The sequence below is a fragment of the Myotis yumanensis genome, unplaced genomic scaffold (genome assembly GCF_028538775.1).
Source record: "Myotis yumanensis isolate MYYU_CA2020_CCGP unplaced genomic scaffold, mMyoYum1.0.hap1 SCAF_3, whole genome shotgun sequence".
In the NCBI taxonomy this organism is placed as follows: Eukaryota; Metazoa; Chordata; class Mammalia; order Chiroptera; family Vespertilionidae; genus Myotis; species Myotis yumanensis.
This window is the reverse complement of record NW_027223754.1, coordinates 19,629,758-19,647,774: the sequence shown is the minus strand read 5'-3', so window position 1 is coordinate 19,647,774 and position 18,017 is coordinate 19,629,758. Positions and strand designations below refer to the sequence as shown.

General features: G+C 44.4%; 1 long non-coding RNA gene across 1 annotated transcript in view; it reads right to left on the bottom strand.

Annotated features, from left to right (window-relative positions):
* Positions 1 to 18,017, bottom strand: part of LOC139004878 (uncharacterized) — a 108,309-nt gene that overhangs the window by 77,730 nt on the left and 12,562 nt on the right. The window lies entirely within an intron of this gene.

Here is an 18,017-nt window from a genome sequence, read left to right as displayed (position 1 = left end):
CACACACACACATACACCCCTAGGAATCTCTCCTCATCTTCTGTTCCAAACTCTTGTTTAAGCTTTTGGATCTACAAGAACCAAGGCACTCCCTCCCTCCAATTCTAGAATTTGGTGTTCGTCCCTGATCTCTACAGGTTACGGATTCTGACTTTTCTTTCTCCTTTTAATTCTCAAGATCTCATAATTCTTTAGTTAAAAAGTTCCACCTAACTCTAACTCCACATTACCCAACACCTAACAGAGCCCAAATCTGGGTATGTTGCATCAAAAAGAGATACTTCTAGACTCACCTTCAAAATTCATAGCCTCTCTCTCTCTCTCTCTCTCTCTCACACACACACACACACACACACACACACACAAACACACACTTTGACTGTAGCCCAGGCTTAAGTTTCCTTATCTGTACTAGTAAAATGAAGATTATACTATCTACCCTGTCTACACCCAAGTTGTATTGATTGATTCTAGTGAAATGATGAGTGTGAATATAAAACCTTAAAGACATAAAAAATGTAAATAAACAAAATATAAACGTCAATCTTGGACATTATTTTGGTTCATTTTAAAAGTGCAACATTGCATAATAAAATAAAAAACTTTCCTGAGGAAAATACTGAATTTGAGTCCTTGTTCTGTCACTAATTTGCTGTGTGGTTTTGGATAAGTACCTTGACCTCTCTGAACCTCAATTTCATCATCCTTGATCTTAATCAATGCTGTTTTCCTTGCAAGTGACAGAAGCCATCTTTGATTTGAGGAAAAGGAGGTGTGAAATAAGAGAACACCAGGCTATTTTACAGAACCTAAGGACAGGAAATGCAGTCAGGAGTCACAAGCAAAAACCAGAAAGTAAAAAGTCCTCGGGAACCCAGGCAGTCTGTCACTTCACCTCTTTTTTACCTCATGAATCTTTAGTTATCATGTCTATGTCACTTTACCCACCAGCTTTTTTCTTTTTTTCAAGATTACTAGAAGTGAAAGTTCTTATTTCTGACTTTAGTTACATGGTATAAAATTGCTCTCCAGGATTGTATAATCATTTTACCTTCACTCACAGTGTACTGTTTCTCAGCACCATTACCAGTCCCAAATACTGTAATTCCTTTGAATAGTCATTCTGACAAGTGAAGAAATGGTATTTCAATCTTATTTACATTTCTCTTATTACTGATAAGACTGAGGATCTTTACCCATTTGTCTTTCTTTCCTTTTATTCACTTTATTTTATTAAGATATAATTGTCATACAACATTATATTAGTTTCAGGGGCACAAAATAATCTATATATATAAAAGCCTAAGTGACCAAACAACCAAACTATCAGTCAACCGGTCGCTATGACACGCACTGACCACCAGGGGGCAGATGCTCAATGCAGGAGCTGCCCCTGGTGGTCAGTGCGCTTCCACAGCCAACCTCCCATGGTCCCTCTCCCCGGTACGCCAGCCCCGATTGGCCCCAATAGGGACTGGGCGAGACAGCCCCAATCAGCCCTGATAGCCAGCCAGGCCAAAGGACCCCACCCATTCATGAATTCATGCACTGAGCCTCTAGTGATTTGATATTTGTATATATTACAAATGATCACAACAATAAATTAAGTTAACATTCATCACCATACATTGTTACAAGTATTTGTGTGTGTGTATGTATGTGTGTGTGAAGAAAACTTTTTTAACACCAACATTCTTAACAACTTTCAAATATACAAACAGTGTTATTGGCTATAGACGCCATGCATACAGCCTGGCTTTCTCAAGATCTTTGTGTATATGGCATAAAATGACTGCCCAAGGTTAACTCCCTTCCCAGAGGCAACATACAGCCAATGACTGCTTGGTGAGGTTACAGTGGCCTGGGCTCCTCTCCTAATGTGGGATTCCTCTAAAAGGCCATCCCAGCTCTAGCACTTCCCATGGGGCTATTGAAGCTTTTGTTGGGACTACACACTGGTATCTAGTGTGTCAGCCCATGGGAAAGAACAATTGATTGGCCCAACTGTGGTTTAGGATCTACCTCTGGACAATTCAACTTGGGTCAGGGAAATATGGTCCCTGGGCCTGCCACTGTGAGTGAGAAATGATTTTCTGATTTGAAGGGCATGGGCTCAATGGAGATCAGAAGTGTGTTGTGGTGGATTCTGTGCTACCCACTAAATTCCTCTGAAGAACTGAGTGACTCATTTCCTCAGTGTCCGTGGGTGCTGCCTTAAAGAAAGAGCAGTGTTACTTTGCCCAAGGTTACCTCACTGCTTGGTGAGGTTCCAGTGGCCTGGGCCCCCTCCTAATGTGGGATTCCTCTGACAGACCATCCCAGCTCTAGAACTTCCCATGGGACTACTGAAGCTTTCGTTGGAACTGCACTACAGCCCACTCTACCCAATGCCTGCTTCCTTCCTTTGTCCCACACACATTAAAGGCAGGAACTCTCCCTAACAAGTTTTTCAGGTGCCAATCTCCATCCCAGAGCCTGCTTTCTAGAAAAGCCAACTTGCAACATCTTTATGTTTTGTGTGTAACACAGAGATGCAATTTTTAGAGTGGTAATGACTGTCACGATGCATGTAGAAGAGACTCAATGAATGTTAGCTCCTTTTACCCTCTCTCAGCTTTCCCAGAGGCAATTCCACAGCAAACCTGCCACTAACCTCTCCAGGATCAGGCCCTTTCTAGAGTGACTCTGATTTGAGGCCAGAAATTATAATCAAGCTCAATATCAGCTCCCCTCTATCAGGTGATAAGTGCAAAGCAGAGCACCAGCATTTGAGACAAAAAATAGGAGCCAGGAGATATTGCCTGTCAGCAACCTTGGGCCTGTTCCTCCTCCAGTACTATCTACACTATCCCCCCCGCCAGGCCTCTGGAGCCCAGAAATCCTTACACACATTGTTTCTGGAAGTTTCAATCAGCAACAGGTCATCAAGTGCCCACTGTGTGCCAGACTCACATCTGAAGTGGACAGACAAGTGAGGTTTACATTTATACACACACACACACACACACACACACACACACACACACACACTGAGTGGCCATAATTTCATGCTGAAGTTGCTGGAGGGCCAGACCATTATAAATAGGGAAGCAGGTTGTTTACCACGATAGTAGAAGTGATTTTTTTTTCTGAAGATCTGGGTAAACAATGCGATTTAACAGCCTTTGAACCTAGTATATATATATATAGTTAATATGCAAAGTGTCCCCTGGGGAGTTCAACTAGGAGACCAGGAGTTTGACCGCTTGCTATGACATGCGCTGACCATCAGGGGGCAGTGTGGAACATGGCAGGCAACCAACTGTGGCAGTGAGGCGCTGAGAGAGAGAGGGAAAGAGGAGGTAGGGAGGCGGGGAACTTGATTGGCCCTGATCACCGGCCAGGCCTAGGGACCCTACCCATGCATGAATTTCATGCACTGGGCCTCTAGTAAAAATATAATCAGCAACATAAGACACTGCAATGACGAATGAGCGGCTAAGATTGGAATAGACCATAAATATAGGCATTGAGAAAAGGACGATTTCATTTCTTACTGAGGAGATAAGGGAAAGTTTTATGGGAAGATACCATCTGGGACTTGAAGAACAAAATGGGTTAGTGGATTTAGAGCTATTGGTAGTCAGAGAAGATGGAGAGGCGTCCCTGAATCAGGCAGCTGTGCTCCAGAGAGGACAAAGCCCAGGCTGCCTGGTCCTTCAACTCCATGTGTCTTGAAACTCGTGGAGCACAATGTAGAATGAGGTCCCCGACATTGTCCGGGCTACAGCCAGGACAAAGCATATTTGAGGAAAGGTGAATGGTGGGTGGTGCTCATGATTTCAGCAAGCTGGTGGCCCCAGCCTCAGATGAAAGGATGGTGACAAGGAGAGATGCATTCAGCCTCAAACTGCGCTCGGGTCTTCCCCAGGGAGGATTGTGTAGCCTGAACCAGAATCTGAATTCTGCATTTTAGAACTATATGAGGCCACTTCATGTTCCTCATGCATCTTAGAAGGAAAGAAACAGAGAAAAGGCAGCCCCCTAGGCCCTAGAGAACTCACTCAAACATCAAAACCAGAGAAGACATGTTCAGAGGACTAGATACATGGTTTGAGCAAGGCTGTGGGCTAGGCACTGAGCTGAGTGCTTCATAGACTACGCAGAACAGGATTAATATTCACAACAGCCCAATGACATGGGCAATGAATTATTTTATTTGCAGATGGGGAAATCAAGGCACAGGAATGTGAAGTTACTTTCCCATGATCAAAGAGCTAAGTATTGGAGCCAGAGCTCAAATTTGCATGGTCCACCCAGGACCTGTACTTATAACCTCTTCATTTTACAGCATCCTTGCTCCTACTTCAAGGTGAGAGCAGTGCAGTCGAAGGCCTAAAATAAGGCCTACTAGTATGTACTGCCCTGACATCTGGTGACATTCTTGAGTGATCTGACCATAAGTCCTACTCCCCATACCCTCTGTGGATAAAGCCCCCTAGCTAAGTGACTGTCCCTATCATGGGGACCAGGCACAGTTCCTGCTTATCCCACTGAAGCCAGTTTCAGTTCTCCACCAGCCCAGAGAATTATTTTAGCAAGCCAATCACTTCCTTCTATTATCACCCCAACCTCTAGATACTACAAAATCTATCCCCCACTGCTCCTAGTTGTTCACAAGTACAACCATCTGTGTCCCTGTGTGGCAGGCACAGTGTCCTCCTCCTCAGAGCAGTGAGTTTATATGACCAATAACCTGCTGTCAGTTGCATCCATCCAGTGTCAGGTGTCATGTATTTGGCCATCCCCATAACCATAGGGCAGGAACCCCTCCCTCACCAACAGGATCAGTGGGAGGCAATTAAAGCATGCCAACCCGGAAATGAGTGGCAAATGGGCAGTGGGCAGTGACGCACCATAATGAAATGTGGAGCAAGAACAAAGGTGAGAATAAACAGAGAAAACCAAAATAATACCCATGCATCATGATTTAGAAGGTGGGGAGTGGGGCAGGCACATTAGCTCCATCAACTTTGTGAAGCTTGAATAAAGAAAAATATTTAAATGAAGCAGGAATGAGTAATTAATGATCATAACTGTGATTATAAGGCATAATTACAATTAGCTGCACAAGAGTGTTAATCATGAAAATAATTACATGTCAGCTTTCCTCCTAAAGAAGAGAGATGTAATTAAGTGGCCCAAAGGGGGCAAAGAAAATACGTCTCTGGGTGACAGAGGTATCAGGTTAAGGGCTGATATTTAAGGGGTAAAGCTTTCTTAGTGTTTGAAATGAATCAACCAATTTCTGGCACCAAAATATAGGGAAGTGGGTAGGAACAAAGTGTGGCTTGAGAGTTTTCTTCCAAAGAAAACAAACCCAAACTTAAGGTATGAAGCAGAACAATGTCATGACGATAGCCAGACAAACTTGAACTCAACTGTGACATTAAGCAAGTTATTAAACTTTTCTCCAAGCCTCAGTTTCCTCAATAGTAAAATAATCACTGTTCATACCTCTCTGAGTTGTGAGTAAAAAAAGCTGCAAAACTCTATGTCAGTGCTTTACACATAATAAGCTCTCAGTAAATGCCTGCTGTTATTAAACAACAGGAAAGTTAAAAGAAAGATAGGAGTGAGAAAATTCCAACCCAGTCTGGCTGAGTTTTCAACTTTGGTGCTATCTAAATTCAAAGAAACCTGGCTAACATTTTTTGTTTTGTTCTTCGGGAGTTTCTTGTATTTCCCTGTAGATGTCTTACTTTTGATTTTCCTGAAGTCTTATGATTTTAAGGTGTAAGATTGAGTGTAGGTTTATAACCTGTGTTTTAAGGGGATATGAGTGACAAGTGGCTTAGAGAGGCCAGATCAGCCTAGAGCCAATAGGTTTTGCTTCCTGAGATGCTGGCAATAGCATGAGTGTGTGCTAATTCTCTGTACAACCATCTATATACATAAAAACCCAGCGACCGTTACAGTGGAACAACCAGAACAATCGGTGGCTATGATACCCACTGCGGCAGCCAACCAGCCTGATCCGGGCCAGATCACCCCCAAAAACTCCAATCAGGGCGGGGCCAGCCAGCCAACTGCCTTGGCTGGCAGAAATTTGGGGTCCGGGGACCTTGGAGTTGCTCAGTCTCGGTCTCCGGCAGCCAGGCAAAGCTCTCCTTTGGCAGAAGTGGACCCAGGATCAGGGTGCCAGAGTTGGGGATGCAGTGGGGAGGCTTTCCTGGTGGCTACAGCAGTCCCCTCAGGCAGCACACAGCTCCCAGGCATCTGGCCCGGATCAGAACAGTGGCAGGGGGCAGCAGCACAAAGGAGCCAGGAGGCAGGATGCCCTTACCCCACCCACTGGGCCCAGCAGCACCAGCAGGTGGGCCATGATGTGCAGCGAGGCACTGGGCCACAGACCGAAAGGGAAGCAAGCCAGGAGGGCAAGGCCCTGCACCAGACAGAGCCCCCAGCGGCATAGGCGGGGCCGGAGCTGGAAACCCTGGTGGAGTGAGCTGGGCTGCAGCCCCTCACCTTTTCAGCCTTGGCCTTAGAATTCAAAGGTCAGCCCTGCTTCAAGAGAGAGGACGTGGCGGAAAGTGGCAAGGCCACAGGAGGGATGGGAAATGTGGCCATCTTCAGGAAACACAGCTGCCAGTCTTCAGAAACTATGAACAGATAATCTTTGGTCTCTGTTCTACAGAAGAGGAAGCTGAGACTCAAAGAAGGCAGCCTTCCCCAACACCTCACCCACTTCTCAGACCTGAGTCTGTGCAGCATTGTTTTTGTTGAAAGTAGAGGATCCAAAATGTTTTTAGGTCTTTGCTATTTTAGGCAGGAAAGAATTTAGCACAGGGAATTGGTGCTTGGGAAATCATTGGAAAGCTGGAGGAGTAGGTATTAGACTGAGCTCTCAGGAAAGACTCTCTGGCCAGTGGGAGGAGCTGCCCCCTCAGCCACAACTGAATTCTAGGACACTCTGGCACAGCTGTGACCCAGGGATCGGGAAACTGCTATCCCCACAAGTGCCCTCCAGCTCCCACAAAACAGGTCACTGGGCACTGCCTCTGCCACAACTGCCTGTGCACAGCCTGGATTCTGCTGCAGAAAACCTCCACATCTCTGCAAACATGATCACCAGCAGCAAACAGCCCAAACTGAAGGAAGATGCCTCTGCCCCACTTCTGCCTTCAAAATATTGTGCAAGCGCATCCAATTGGCAGAAACAAATTCATATCCAGAAACCTAGCTGCAAAGGAGTTTGGGCAATTTCAGACTTTCATCTAGGAGTGAGATCTTGCTAATGTACCTCATGTGCCTGGTATTGATAAAAATGGGGTCCAGCTGGTGGGCTCAGTGGTTGAGCATCGATCTATGAACCAGGAGGTCACTATATGATTCCCAATCAGGTTTTGGGCTTGATCCTCAGAAGGGGCATGCAGGAGGCAGCTGATCAATGATTCTCATCATTGATGTTTCTATCTATCTATCCTTCTCCCTTCCTCTGAAATCAATAAATATTTTTTAAATGGGGTCATGCTGTATATATGTGTCATAATGAGTTTTTCACTTCATAGATCACTAATGTGTTTCCTGTTAAAACCATACTTATAGAACATTATTTATTTATCATTCATCTTAATTGATTTCAGAGAGAAGAAGGGAGAGAGAGAGAAACATTGTTCTGTTGTTTCCTGCACTCACTGGACTGGGTATTGAATCTGCAACCTGGGCATATGCCCTGACTGGCAATCGATATACCACTTTCTGGTGTATGGGACGATGCTATGCTGGTACCCTGACCCCAAATTCCAGCCTCCAGAACTTCGAGAAAAATACATTTCTGTTGTTTAAGCCACACAAATTTATGATATTTTGTTATGGCTGTCTGAGCTGACTAATCCTATATAATAAAAGCCCAGCGACTGAATGGCAGAACGACTAGAACGACCGGAACAACCATGGCCCCTCACCCCAGCCAGCCCTGACCCCAATCGGCCCCCATCAGGGCGGGCCGACTGGACCCCACTAGTGCACGAATTCGTGCACCAGGCCTCTAGTGTTTAAGATAAATATACATGTATATGTTTAACATATGTTAATATGACAATCTTGTTTATGTTTGAGCTGAGGCTTGAAGCTAAGAAACACCATATTCTTACATGAGTACCTTGTAGAAATTTCAAAGAAAGTGGGATAGACTTGCATAAATAACCCTAATTTTTCACCCCTTCTTGTATCCAACACTGTGCCATTCAGTGCTCAGCCACTCTGAGATGAGATTTCTGGACCTGAACTTGCTCACACTCTTGCTCCTCTGCCATTCCCATGATAACATGCCCCCGCAAACCTTCTGGAGGATGAAGGACACAGCTTAATCACCCCAGCCAAACCCATCCCAGATCAGCAAAGGGCCCATTGACCCCCAGACTTATGAGCAAGGTCATATCAGTAGAGCCCCAGTCAACCACCCCAAGTGCACAGGCAATAAATATGCACATTGTTGTATGTCATGGAGGTTTTGAGGTTGTTTGTTACACAGAATTATTGTGGCAGTGATTAGCTGATAGATTTTATAATACTCAGTTAGATAACCCTGAAGCCCATCACCCACACCAAGGGAATAACAGTGGAGGAAGAGGAGAGACTTGTGAGGAAGATTTCTCTGAAAAGAGTTGTACTATAGGCCCCACCCCAAGCCAAGGAAAAAGGATTTCAGCAGGACCACTCACAGAACTGCAGTTTGTGGGATGTGGGCAAGAAAAGGTAAACTGCTAGACGTTGACAGGTAAGCTAAAGGTGACAGACTGCAATGATAGCCACCTGTAAGCCCATAACTTGGAGCACAGGATGCACAAGAGTTTCTTTGTACCAGAGTTGGACTTCTCAACCTCAGCACTATTGACATTTTAGGAAAATAATTCTTTGCTGTGTGGGACTGTTCTATACATTGTAGGGTATTTAGTTGCACCCCTGGCTACTCTCTACTAGATGCCAATAGCACTTGCCAGTTGTGATAACCAAAAACATCTCCAGATATTGCCAAATGTGTCCTGGGTGAACCACTGTACTAGAGAGATGCTAGTGGAAGGTATTGTCAAATCCCCATGGGCTGTGACAGGAGTAAGTGACCAGTCAGACTACAGATACCTCTGGCTGCAGTAAGGGAACAGCTGGTGAGACACCCCAGGCACCTGGGAGGTGAGCAGTCTCCACAGACCCAACCAGCATAGCATTAGAGAGAAAGATGCTATTTTAGAGATCTGCCAAGCTTAGAAAGCTTGAGGCCAGCCTCCAGCAGTGTCTGTTAAATAATATTCTGCTCCCTCGGTCCCTCCACCTGTCCTGGCATCTCTAGCCTGGAGAGTCAGAAATAACAGGTAGCCAAATGGAAGCAGGAAATGGAGGAGAGGCTGACTGCACCCCTCTTTCTTTGCTGCAGGCTTCCCTTTTGTACCTGGCTAGACATGGAGTGGGTGGGGGAAGTCTTAACTGTAGGTTAGAATAGACTTACTGGTTACTGTAAGGCGGTAGACATTCTATTTTCTAAAACTAGGCTGCATCTGTTATTTAAAGTAATGGTTGGATTTTATACTACCTAAGAGTGATCAGGAAAGCCAGGGAAATGCCTGCATTGTTAGCTAATGACAGAAAAACCAGCTGCTGTGAACAGGTGTAAAGGGGCAAGGGACAGATAGAGAATGGTGCTTTCTGGTTAATTCCCATTAATCTCCATTGTTCAAAGGGCCATAAACACGTGCCATCTCATGGAATCCGTGTCCCCACATGATATGGCCTAGACTCCATTTCTGGCAAGTCCCATTATTCCTAGCTCACACCCAGCATTTTCTTCTTCTTTACAAAACAACCCCTTATAGCCTCAACACAGCCAGAACAGGCAACCAACATAACCACCACCAATAACAATAATGGCTCAACACAACAAAGCTAGATGTTGGCTGCTTGGAGCATTTGCTTAAACTGTGCCAGGCCCCTGGGAGTGGCAGGAATAGTGACAGTGGGTTTAACCTGACAGTGATCATGAAGACCACCCCACCTTGGGGGCATGCGGACAAGGCCTTATTGGAATTCCTCCCTGGCCCTGCTCCTTGAGCAGCAGCCTTGTGGCGAGGTCAGCAGGCCGCCAGTCATCAGTCAGCAAGGCAGGCCCTCTCCCCGCCTCAGGCTCCCAGGGGGCACGAGCTATGAATCACAGAAGTGTCCTCCTCTCGGAGCCAGGGCGACAAGGTCCTGCAATTTATCTCACATGAAATGAGCTGGATTATTTGAATAGGCTGGAGGAAAGCAGTCCATTAATTCTCTGAGATAGCTCTTGGCCCTTGACGGTTTTATCCTGCTCCCCCACAGCTGACACCCAGCCTCTGTCGCCTTTCCTATGCCCTAGTGGCATGCCTACGCTCAACGCCCACTCCCCCCCACCCCCATGGAGTGATGCCAAAACAAGGGAAAGGGCCACCTGGTCTCTTCGTATTTTGTGGCTGATCCCTATGTTCTCTCCACACCACTGCTCCCTGCCCACTCCACCCTCCTGTCAAAGATCGTTTCATTTGACACAAAATGTACAATCCATAAGAGGAAGTTTTGATCAACTGAACCTCACAAAAATAAAAATAAAAACTATACTAGGGAAAAAATAAGCTTGTAAAGAGGATAACAGTACAAGCTGCAGAGTGGGAGAAAATGTTTGCGGACTACATATTCGACAAAGGCCTCCTATGGAAAATAACGCTCAAAACTCAACAGTAAAAACCAAATGTTACAATTAGAAAATTGACATAATATGTGAATAAAATTTCACTGAAAAAAATATATGAATGGCAAATAAGCACATGAAAACATGTTTAACATCATTAGCTATTAGGGAAATGCAAATTAAAACATCGATGATATATCACTATACACCTATCACGATTGTTAAAATGAAAAATCGTGATAATACCACATGATGGTGAAAATGCAGAGAAACTGGATCACTCACACATTGCTGGTGGGGATGGAGTAATGAAGAGCCTCTCTGAAAATTAGTCTGGCGGGCTGGATTTGGCCCATAAGCTATAGTGTGCAGACACCTACTCTATAATAATATTTAATGTTATTTTTTCCCAGAAAAAGCACATGATCTTACTCATATGTAAAATCTTATGAACAAAATAAACTGATGAGCAAAATAGATCCAGAGACTTAGAAGCATGGGACAGACTGACAAATCTCAGAGAGGAGGCAGGAAAGGGGGGGGAGGGCGGGGCGGCGTGGAAAGAGATTAACTGGGGAACTTAATGCATATATGCATAGCCCATGGACACAGACAATAGTGTGGTGAAGGCCTGCGGGGAGGGGTGGGGTGTAGAGGGGGTCATTGGAAAAAAGGGGAGACATCTGTATTACTTTCAACAATAAATATAATTTTTTAAAGCCTATGGAGGAGGTACCTTTATTGTACCCACTTGGCAAGAGAGGAATCCAAGGACAAAAATGTGAACCACTTGCCCAGGTCACACAAGTGATGAGTGCCAGTGCTGGGATTCAGCTGAGGGTGCCTACCGCCTCAACCCAAAACCAGGGTCCCTACATCAAAATAAAAAGCTTCTGCACAGCAAAAGAAACCATCAACAAAACAACAAGAAAACCCACCTCGTGGGAAAACATATTTGCCAACGTCATATCTGATAAGGGCTTAATCTCCAAAATTTATAGGGAACTCATACAACTTAACAAAAAGAAGATAAACAATCCAATCAAAAAATGGGCAAAGGATCTAAATAGACACCTTTCAAAAGAGCTCATTCAGAAAGCCAAGAGACATATGAAAACATGCTCAAAGTCACTAATCATCCGAGAGATGCAAATCAAAACAACAATGAGGTACCATCTCACACCTGTCAGAATGGCCATCATCAACAAATCAACAAACGACAAGTGCTGGAGAGGATGTCGAGAAAAAGGAACACTTGTGCACTGCTGGTGGGAATGCAGACTGGTGCAGCCACTATGGAAGGCAGTATGGAGGTTCCTCAAAAAATTGGAAATGGAACTCCCATTTGACCCTGTGATCCCACTTCTAGGAATATATCCCAAGAAACCAGAAACACCAATCAGAAAGGATATATGTACCCAGATGTTCATAGCAGCACAATTCACCATAGCTAAGATCTGGAAACAGCCTAAGTGCCCATCAGTAGATGAATGGATTAGAAAACTGTGGTACATCTACACGATGGAATACTATGCTGCTGTTAAAAAGAAGGAACTCCTACCATTTGCAACAGCATGGATGGAACTGGAGAGCATTATGCTAAGTGAAACAAGCCAGTCAATGAAGGAAAAATACCACATGATCTCACTCATTCATGGATAATAAAGACCATTACAAACTTTTGAACATTAATAGATACAGAGGCAGAGCTGCCTCAAACTGATTGTCAAACTGCAATGGGAGGGCCAGGGAGGGTTGGGGGGGAGGAGAGAGGGGATTAAGAGATCAACCGAAGGACTTGTATGCACCCATATAACCATAACTAATGGACATAAGACACTGGGGGGTAAGGGAGGGCAGGGGCTTGTCAAGGGAGGGGGGGGAAAAAGGACACTTATGTAATACCCTTTGTAATACTTTAAGCGAAAAATAAAAAAATAAATAAAAAATAAAATAAATAAAAAAAATAAAAAAAAAACCACGGTCCCATGACCATCTCCCTGGCCATGCCTCGTGGCTGCTGGTTAGTCTGCCCTGTGGGATCTCCAGCTTCTTCCAGGCAGTTGCATCACAGGGTGGTTTGGCCATGCGGCTGTCTCTGTGCAAAGCTGCCCCTCAGCTACCCCAGCCAGACAAGGAAGAGCCACATATAATGCGCTCTGAGTCATTGCAAGGGGAGGCTCCGTGGGCAAGGAGGATTCGTCTCTATAGTAGGAGCTTCATGGCTTATGTCCGCCCCTTCGGTGGCTCAGGTTAGCAGATACCATAACCTGACATGCACTGTGGATGTTGTACCTGCTCATCCCAGACTGAATTCATCTGTCCCCATCTCCAGAGTCAATTCATTCATTTGACAGCAATCCTTTTCTCCATCACTGATATGACCACTCATTCAAAATCTTTTACACTGATTTATCTCAAGAGGACCAGAAACTTGCTCATTCTTAAAGGTACTGTTCTGTGCAACATTCCACTCTGTGGCAAATTATACTTAATGCTACGGCTTCCTCCAGATATCAGTAGCTATAGCTGCCCACTGAACCGCTGTTTGAAAAATCTCCCTCCTAAGCTATCATTTGAAGATCCCTGTCTTGGGGCTGGCTCACAGGGGTTTCTTTTAACTGCTACGGCCACCTCTGTGAATCTTTTAAGTGCACCGGCTGTCTTCCGGCATCGCTCTGATGCACATCCCCAAGGCTCCAGCTTTCTCGTCCCCTGGCTCCATCTACACATCCACACTATGATTTTTTAATTAGCTCTGTGAAACATACTCTTAAAATCAAATCCCCAAAAGAAACTTGGAGTCAAGGAATAAAGTAAACCTGGATGTCAGTCTGGAGGTATGGACTGAATCCTGATTTCCAACATGATCACAGTCAGACAGCCAAGAACAACTTTTGCTACCAGCGTCGGCCTACATTTCCACAGCCCTACCAGTGTGCTGCCTTCCTCCTGAGTTAAAAGGAATACAAAGTGGGCTGCCTGACAGCCTTGACTGAGTCCGGGTGTCCAGACCTTTGGGGATAAGTGTGCCAGTGATAGCAGTTCCAAAAGTCCCATTCGGCCCTCTCAAGATTCAAAATCCATGTCTTCTGGGGGTCCTGAGTGCCTGCACCAGGGATCAATAGGTCTGGGCAACTCAAGTTCAGCTCAAGGTCATAGAGTCTCTGCAGCAACCCACCCTATAAGGAAGAATCACTTTAAGCTGTGGTTCAGCTTTCTATTCAGTCCCTTCCTGGGAAAACTCCACAGAAGTCCTTACTAACAATGACTCAGAAAATACCTCCTGTGCCCCACAACTTTAAAGAAGCAAAATAGTGCAAAAATATCAGAGAGATACCAATGGAGGTCTTTCAAGGGCAACATTTATCCCATAGATACTGCCTAGTTTCTGAAGAGCTGTCTATTGTGGGAGAGGCAGCTATACCCTTGGACTAGACAGACAGACAGATAGATACACAGATATATATAATCTTTATGGATCACCTGAAGGTAATGTACAAATGCTTTCAGCTCAAACAGAAAGATGGAAAGGCATGGTATTAACTCCTAGTTCCCATGGGAACTGAGAAAACGCTAAATAGTCCATTCTCTGTGTCTTAATGCACAATTCAAATTCAATACACCTGCATCAGCTAAGCTCCTTCCATGTACCTGGCACCATGCTAAGAGATGAATAAGTTTAGTGCCTGCCTTAAAATGTTCCCAATCTAGGAGAGAAGAAAAATACACCAACAAACAACCATACTACAAGGCAGACTATAATGTGTGCTATAATAAAGATACAAAAGTATAGATAATAATAGGGTTGTTTTTGTTTTTTCAAGGACCACACATTTTTAAAATTTACCAAAGCATCCAGCGAGGGTAAGGGCTAATTGGCAATCTTCAGAGCTTAGCAACAACAAATGAAATAAAAACAGAATTTCTCATTTCCCCAAATGAAACATACTAAATTATGGCCAGATACCTTCTCAGTCCTCCTAGAAATGATCTAAACATCTCTTCTTCATCTATGACCTGAAAACCTCTATAATCATAGGTCAAAGTCTGGAGAAGAGACCAAAATAAAAGATCGCCATCTTTTTGCTCATCATTCTTTTATCTCTACCTCAGCCACCCAGGTTATTAAAGCTGCATTTCTTGGTTTCTACAACAGAAAGGCATGGGCCAGCCTGAAATGACTCGGATAATAGCCTCTGGAAACACTTAAAAGTGTTTGCTTCCTGCATTTATTCACCCCACAAACATGTATTAAGCACTTGCCATGAGCCTTGCACAGTGTCAGATCAGAGGAAAACAAGGTATGGCTACTACCCTCAATAAGTTCTCTGTCCAGCGATGCAGGGAAGGGAAAGGGGGGAAATGAGTTAACAAACAGGGAAATTTGAAAGTGATTAATGTTCTAATGGTTCTATGTACAAACTATTATATGAGCATCCGAATACTATTTCTTATGCACAAGGCTAAAGAAAAAGCCAGAGATCAAATATTTTGGAAGAAGTCGAGTAGCCTGATACTTAAAGTTTGCTTTCCTCACTGGCCTCTTACCTCTCATCTTTTTTCTAATTCATCTTCCATCCTGCCACTAGTTAATACTCCTAAAGTTTAATTCTAATTGTGTTCATCCCCTGAGCAAAGGCTGGCAGTGCCTCTCCCCTTGGTTACCAAGTGAAGTCCATACTCCTTAACATGACTCCTAAACACGCCCAAACCTACCCTCAGTGTGCTGTCCCAGCCTTGCTTACTTATTCAATATCCCTTAGGTGTCAGGCACTGTTCTGGGCATGGGAGGCACTGAGAAAAACAAGACAGTCATGTCTACTGATTTCATGATAGAATACTGGAAGGGAGATAACTTAAGCAAGCACACAAAAATTGCAAATGTTGATAAGTGCTATGAAGAAAAAGAAGACAGAGTGATAGGGAAAGGCAGGGAGCTCCTTTAGGACAGGTGATTAGGAAGGGCATCTGAACAAGTAACATTTGGGCTGAGACCTGATAAAAAGGGCAAGCAGCATGACCCTCCAGGGCTGAAGGTGTCCAACAACGGTACCAGCCAAGATAAAGGGGCAGTGGAACCAGGAAGACGAGGGAGGGGAGACCATCAGGTACATGGGAAATAAGGTGTGAGATGAAGGTGGGGAGAGGTCAGGGTCTGGAGCACATAGGCCTTGTAGCTAAGGTGAGAAATTTGGATTTTTACTCCATATCTAGTGAAAAGCCATTAGTAAATTTTAAGCAAGGAAGTGAACCAATATGATATTCTGCTTAAGTGGGTCGGTTTGGTTGCTCTGAGGACAAGGGAGTGAACTGGGGCAAGAGATGATGCAGGGATCCCAGTTGGAAGCACGTGCAGAGTTTAAGTGAGAGATGATTGTGACTTGAATCAGAGTCATCTCTTCATCACCATCAGTTCATCTCCTGAGCCATGGAGGAGATGAACTGAGTGGTGAGATGTGGGATACAGACTGACACAATGCACCCTTGCATCGCATGTGGGAGGCAGAGGAAAGAGAAGAATGAAAGACATCAGCGACAGCTTCAAAGTGCCTCGCTTGAGCAAGTGGGCAGACAGCGGTGCCATTTGCTTAGTTCCCATTGTATCCCCTTCTTTGTCCCTTAGGCCCCTAAACACTCTAGAGTCAAACTAGAAAAAGCATCACCTCTTGAGCACAGTGTACTCTTTTCTAATGTGTTTTAATGTCCAATTTCTTTATTTCTGCATTTTTTTAACCTCTGGACATAATTCAAGATTCAAAACCAATGTCATAGTTTCTGAGCTTGTCTGCTGAAATTCTTTTTTTATACCTCAATTACAATTAACCTATTCCACCTTGTACTAATATTATTAATATTATCGTATTAAAACATATATTAATATTAATTATATCCCTATTATTTTGTCCATGTGAAGCTCCCAACAAGTGGAATGAGGAAGTAAGAGCAGACATCACAGGCCGATAAACCGCAAGGCCTGCTCACTAGAGCCCCCACCTCCACATGGGCCTGATCAAAGGAAAACAGTGGATGGCAGGAAATTCCTACGGTGGCCTCCGAAATCAACAAGAACTGGCTAAAACCAGATGCATCCAAGATGGAGAAAAAAATGACCAGATCATTATTCCATCATTATAATGAAAACTGACACTACAAGTGGAAGGTGGGCCAAGAGAGATGAACACCATGACATTTCCAGAAGGGACTACACTAGGAACAAGACACCATCCCAACCAGAACGGGGAGACAGAATAAGCTTACAAACAACACTTTCGTAAACATAAAATCCCAAGAACCACTGACCACAGTAGGCAACTCACTGGCAAGTTCGCCCACATCCACTGGCATATGTACCCTTGCTTCTTTCACAGCGATGCCCTCTGAGACTTGCAACTGCGGGGCAGTGGGTGGCTCAACCCCTGATTCTGTATCCAGGAACCCACATCCTAGTCTCTATTTTTTTCTACGTGAATAAAACTTGCTTTCGCTCTCACTTGAACTTGTTCTTGAATTCTTTCCTGCAGAAATCAAAAGCCTGGAGGTCCCGGACCATGCCGGGCAGAGTCAGCCCCCAGCATGGAACCAGTCCGGGTGTCACATGTATGCCACCTCCACCCATAAGCCATAAGCCCCCATCTGTGGCCAACTTTTCTTCATATTTGCATCTTCTATGACTCTTTGCATCCACAACTATTTGTTGAAGAAGGTACAGACAAGGCAGATTATGTTACCATCTAATCCTTGTTTAGTTCCTCAGCCCTGGACTGCCTTATGATAATCCTTAAGGAGATTTGGGGGATTATTCCATTTTCCAAATGAATTATTCCAGTTTGAATAATTTGTCTAAGTGACACCAGGGTGCCAGAATTAGAATTCATGTCCTCAGAGTCTAATAGTATTTTAGAGTGCCACATGGATCACATATATTTCCTCTTTGGATCCCTAATACAAGCCTGCACCGGACCTTATTTTATTAAGCCTAAAATGCCAATTTTGAAACCCAGTGTTATTTTAGGGAACACTGACAAAGAAAAAGTAAGCTCAATGAAGCGTTGACACATGCTCAAACACCATTCATTATAAGAGCATCCTGATTTCAGAGATGTTAAAATATGAGAGGGGAGGAGACCAAGATGGCGGCGTAGGTAAACACCGGAGACCGCTGCCGCAAACAACCATTTCAAAAATACAACTAAAATACTGAACGGACATCACCCAGAACCACAGGAAGGCTGGCTGAAGAGAGACTCTACAACTAGAAGGAAAGAGAACAGCAAATCGAGGCTCAGAGGCGGCGCAGTGTGGAAAATACAAAGGTACCGAGGTGCGC